The sequence below is a fragment of the Pristiophorus japonicus genome, chromosome 25 (genome assembly GCF_044704955.1).
Source record: "Pristiophorus japonicus isolate sPriJap1 chromosome 25, sPriJap1.hap1, whole genome shotgun sequence".
NCBI classification, from domain to species: Eukaryota; Metazoa; Chordata; class Chondrichthyes; family Pristiophoridae; genus Pristiophorus; species Pristiophorus japonicus.
In genome coordinates, this window is record NC_092001.1 from 17647435 (window position 1) to 17653434 (window position 6000).

Here is a 6000-nt window from a genome sequence, read left to right on the forward strand (position 1 = left end):
TAATAGTACAAGCAGTAACCATGTAGAACACATGACAGGTGTCACTGTGGAACCGTTTCTCTCACTCAAAGTTAGACGCACTACCGTGGGCGCCACGAGGTCTAGGTAGGTAGCCATTGACATTCAGGTTCATATATAAATACATATAAATATATCGACATGCATCGTAACTGTTCCCTTGCGTCGAGGGGTTAAGGCCCGGTGCACTAACCTGGTTTGACATGTATCGTAGCTGTTCCCTGGTGGTCGAGGGGTTAAGACCCGGCGCACTAACCTAGTTTCAATCCTCGATCAATTCATCGCATAAAAATAATTGAGTTCTGTGAGACGATTAATAATTGCTGTAAGCACCATGAATACCAATACTTTCTGTGATAAACCGAGCTTGCAGACTATCTGGCTTCTCCTGCCCTTTGCCGTGCACGTGTTTGGGGTTTAATTTTGTAAACTGGTTGAGTTCGCATATCGCGGGGAGACGGTAGGAGCTTCTGTGGCCCCACTGTGAGTATGTGGAAGTGAACACGGTGGCTGGGTGATCCGTGACATTTCTGTAAAGGGCAGCGGAGGAGAAGGATTGAGAACTTTCAGTGTGGGACAGAAGTTGTTTCAGGTGAGCCAACACATTCCCGATCAGCACAGAGGGAGCTCACTGGTCAGCTCCTCGCTGTGGGGGCTGTTGTATAAGAGGTTTCTTTAGTGTAGTGGTGGTCACGTTTGCTTTGCACGCGAAAAGTCCCTGGTTCAATCCCAGGCAGAAACATTATGTTTAAACTTGCTGTGGATGAACAATCGGAGGCGAGTTTCGTCTCCCTGCAAATGCTGCCTGGCCTGCTGAGATTTCCAGCATTTGATGTTTTTATTTGCTATTTATTCTCCTGGCAAAAGGGCTCCCTCATTCATTAATTGCTCTTTATTTCACCAATAAATAGATAACTTTGAGTGAGAGAAAACGGATCCACCGGGAACCTTTTGCGTGTGAGTCCAACGTGATATCCGCTGCACTGCAGCCCATCAAAGGGCGAGAAACCACTGAATATAAAGGATGAGCTGACAAATATCAGGGGCAGTGCAGTCTGGTCAATGTCAAACCCTCCTTTCTTATTCAGCAGTGGCATGAACGGGACTCAGACGCCACACAGTTTAATTAAAGACACAAATACAAGTAACACTTGCAAATCTTTTCAGTGTAAAATTCTTTCACTTTATTTGAAATGCTACTGCGTTGAATCTGAAAATACACATGGTGGGATTTTATCTTCACTACTGATTGTATTTTGTGTGCACGGTAGGAATAATCGGTGCTGATAAATTTGATAAAAGTTGCCCCAGATTCGTGGTGTCATCGGCAATGAACACTTTAAACCAGAAAGCTAAGATACATTGCGTAAAATGGGTTAACATGCATAAGAACATAAGATCATGAGAAATAGGAGCAGGAGTGGGCCATACGACTCCTCGAGCCTGCTCCACCATTTAATACAATCATGGCTGATCTGATAATGGGCTCAGGTCCATTTGCCTGCCCGCTCCCCAAAGCACAGGCCAAATGATTGAAGTATGGAGTGTCCCTGAGTTAACATTTGTTTGATCGTGTAAAGAAGGTGAGGGGTTAATTAATGATGGTTTCCCGTGAAAGCAAGAGAAAAGTTTTCGAACAAACCATCCGGTGACTGTCAGCTGAGCGCTGCTTTTGAGACCTGGTGGGAATGGGCAGGGATTTTAAAGCCCCTTGTATTGCAGAACCTTCATATAGATGAACATCTCCAGCTCACTGTGTAGGCCTCGTGGTGCAACGGTAGTGTGTCTGAATCCAGATCAACAGGTTGTGTGTTGAAATCATGTTGGGGTATTGCTCTTTTGGATATTGTTCTTCCAGAATTAATATTTCCTTTGCTGTTTGGCAATAACCAGACCCTTGCTCCAAGGTCTGTCTCACTGGTTCCCCGGTGTCAGGCAGAGATACGCCTGCAGCCCTCATTTATTTCATGTGACAGGAAACTAAAGTTCAAAATCAACTTGCAGGTGGCCACACACAGCGCTCAATAGTCAGGATGGCCGGGCGGTCGAAGGTGCTGTGTTCAGGTCACAATCTCCTCTACACGTGTGTTCAGCTTGAATTCCAATTCTAACAATAATTATCATTAAATGGAACACATTTGTTTGACACCACGGCCAAATCCTTCAAAGTGGGATTCAGCAGTTCAGTGCTCGCTTAACATTTCCGTCTGATCTGGTGCTGGAGTTTGTTAAAGAGAGTCAGTGCAGAAGATTCAACCTTTCACCTTATTCCTCAGCACCACCTTCTTACCTCAGGCCAGAAAGTCTCAAGCCGTACATTCCTGATCCTAACCACTCGCTGCTAAATGGCCAGCTCCTGTTCCGATGTGTAAAGTCTGGGAAACACGAGATCAATTCCTACAACACTCACAGCCTTCCTAAATATAGCACCGTCATTCTATTCTCGTAAAACCAGCTCCTGAAGTATCGGCCAGCTGTGTAGGTTAAAGCTCTGGTTATGTTCCTCGCATTGTGTCGATTGCAGTGTTTCCGTAGTGTAGTGGTTATCACATTCGCTTAACACGTGAAAATGCCCCGCATCGCAACCGGGCGTGAGCATTGATCAATTAGAAATTAGAAAAAATGAAATAATTGACATTAATGGTTCAATATTGACAAAGTTGATTTTTGTTTCTGCTTAATGATTAAAAATAATAAACACCAGAAGCGGCTTTTGAACCCTTGTCTTCAAGATAGATTGTGAACTGAACATAGCACCTTCGACCGCTCGGCCATCCTGACTACTCACTGCTGTGTGTGGCCACCTGCAGATTGATTTGAAATTTTGTGTCCTGTGACAAGAAATAATTGAGGGCAGCAGGTGTATCTCTGCCTGACACCGGGGAAACAGTGAGACAGACATTGCAGCAAGGGTCTGGTTATTGCAAATGAAATATTAATTCGGGAAGAAAAATATCCAAAAAAACACTGACCCTAACGTGATTTGAATACGCAACCTTCTGATCAGGAGTCAGACACACTACCGTTGCACCATGAGCCCTACACAGTGAATTGGAGATTTTTGTCTATATGAAGGTTCTGCAATACAAGGGGCTTTAAAATCCCCGCCCATTCCCACATGGTATCACAAACAGCGCTCACCGGACAGTCACCGTATGGTTTATTCGAAAACCTTTCTCTTGCTTTCACTGGAAACCATCATTAATTAACCCCTCAACTACTTTTGCACAATCAAACAAATGCTAACTCAGGGACATTCCATACTTCAATCATTTGGCCTGTGCTTTGCATCTCAACTTGAAAACCATATCCCATTTTACTCACTGTATTTTAGCTTTCTGGTTCAAAGTCTTCAGGGATCTGGGGCAACTTTTATCAAATTTAGCAGCACCGGTTTTTCCTATCGTGCACACAAAATAAAATCACTCGTGAAGATAAAATCCCACCGTGCGTATTTTCAGATTCAATGCTGTCGGATTTCAAATAAAGTGAAAAAATTTTACACTGAAAAGATTTGCAAGTGTTACTTGTATTTGTGTCTTTAATTAAACTTTGTCGCGTCTGACTCCCGTTCATGCCACTGCTGAATAAGAAAGGAGGGTTTGACGTTGACCAGCTCATCCTTTATATTCAGTGGTTTCTCACCCTTTGATGGGCAGCAGTGCAGCGGATATCACGTTAGCCTCACACGCAAAAGGTCCCCGGTGGATCCGTTTTCTCTCAGTCAAAGTTATCTATTTATTGAAGTGAAATAAAGAGAAATTAAGGAATAAGGGAGCCCTTTTACCAGGAGAAAAAATAGCAAATACTGGAAATCTCAGCAGGTCAGGCAGCATTTGCCAGGAGACTAAACTCGGGATTGAACCAGCGACCTTCCCCGTGTAAAGCAAACGTGATAACCACTACACTACAGAAACCTCTGGTACAATAACCCCAACAGAGGGGAGGTGACCAGTGAGCTCCGTCTGTGCTGATCGGCATTGTGTGTTGGCTCACCTAAAACAACTTCTGTCCTGCACTGAATGTTCTCAGTCCTTCTCCTCCGCTGCCCTTTACAGAAATGTCAGGGATCACCCAGCCACCGTGTTCACTTCCACATCCTCACAGTGGGGCCACAGAGGCTCCTACCTTTCTCTCCGCGATCAGCGAACTCACCCAGTTTACAAAATTAAACCCGGAATACATGCCCGGAAAAGACAGATAGTCTGTAAGCTCGGTCTATCACAGAAAGTATTAGTATTCATGGTGGTTACAGCAATTATTAATCGTCTCACAGACCTCAATTATTTTTATGCGATGAATTGATCGAGGATTGAAACCAGGTTAGTCCGCCGGGTCTTAATCGCTCGACCACCAGGGAACTGTTACGATAAATGTCGATATATTTATATGTATTTATATATGACCCTGAATATCAACAGCTACCTACCTAGACCTCGTGCTGCCCACGGTAGTGTGTCTAACTTTGAGTGAGAAAATTGTTCCACAGTGAGACCCATTGCATCTTTTGTTCCCTTTTAAACACTAGAAACTGAGACAGCGGAATAAATAGAGAAACCAAAGTACAGGGTTATAGACAAGAGGAAGAGAGAAGGGGAAAGATACTGTCCCCACCCAGAACTAATGCAGAACCCCCTCTGCTGTGCTCGGGGTGACCACACACAGCCTGGATACACTAACGTCCCAACAGCTCATTGACTGTCGGAGTTGGACCGTGCGGTGCTTCTGAAGACAGGTCGAAAAAGCAAAGTCACTGATTCCATCTCATGTGCTCCTCCGATCAAGAATAGCAACACACTAAAAATGTTACAATAATGGTTACACCTTATCTCCACGTTTATCGAGCAGCTGGCTCGTTGGTCTAGGGGTATGATTCTCGCTTCGGGGTTATTGCTTGAAATTTGCGAGAGGTCCCGGGTTCAAATCCCGGACGAGTCCTCAGTTTAACCAAAAATTTTGAAATTGCATCAAACTTTGCAAAGAAGGACTTGCATTTCTGCAACACCTTTCAGGTAATCATGACGCCCCAAAGCGCTTAGCATCCGTTGAGTTGTGTTTGAAGTGTTGTCGTGTGGGGAAAGATGTGCCCAAATCACCCACACGAACCGCAACTCGTTGCGAAGGAGTTTGGTGCGAAAAATCAGGTGCCTCAGGGACTTGGACTTTCTATGAATGAGTTCTGCTTGTACCTGCGTTCAAGCTTGTAACAGTAACTGTGCATCCATCTCACGGGAGCAGCGTGTAGCGATTAGTGAGTAGGTGACCAGGTAGATGTGCGCCGCATTCAATCTTTTAAATTTCACCAAACAAAGAAACGGTGAATCCAACTGTCCCTGTAAGCGACGGATTGAAGGGATCGGTGCTCCAAACAGAGCTTGAACACACGCAATGCAGGAATAGGGTCCGCAACATTAAATGTCAGAGTTATTAAGCAGACAATAATGAAACATACACTTAATAGTACTTACACCCAAACCTTGCGAATGTTAGCCGAAGAACTCAAACACGTTGCAGTTTTCAGCTCGGTGTACAAATAGATCAAACATTAATCGGACTCAAACTATCTGTTCTAAATGCCACATTTTATATCTTTTCCTTACCCGTGCTTCGTGACAATTGAAACTTTTAATTGTATTACCTAACACAACTGCTCAACTTCTGATGGAAGGTCATTAACCTGAAACGTTAACTCTGTTTCTCTCTCCACAGATGCTGCCTGGCCTGCTCAGTGTTTCCAGTATTTACTCTTTTTATTCTCCAAACTTATCATCAGAGTACCACTTCACTTGTCATCTAACTACGCTGTTTCCTGATATGTAGCCTTGTCCTACAAACCAGGCTTCTTTCTGAGGATTCAGGCATTCATTGGAATTATAACTTCTTAACGATAACAATTATGTGAAGTATGTAACTATGTCATACTTGCCACCAGAGGGCGTGACTGTTGGAGTCCTAATGGTCCCCTCCCACACCTGCAGGGCC

The 6000-nt window shown here is 44.2% G+C and overlaps 1 non-coding gene across 1 annotated transcript; it reads left to right on the forward strand.

Moving 5' to 3' along the window:
- The first annotated feature begins 4868 nt into the window (after positions 1-4868).
- Positions 4869-4956, forward strand: trnap-cgg (transfer RNA proline (anticodon CGG)). Its single transcript is given in 2 exon segments — positions 4869-4904; positions 4921-4956. It is a non-coding gene; the product is annotated as a tRNA-Pro (tRNA).
- The last annotated feature ends 1044 nt before the right edge of the window (positions 4957-6000 follow it).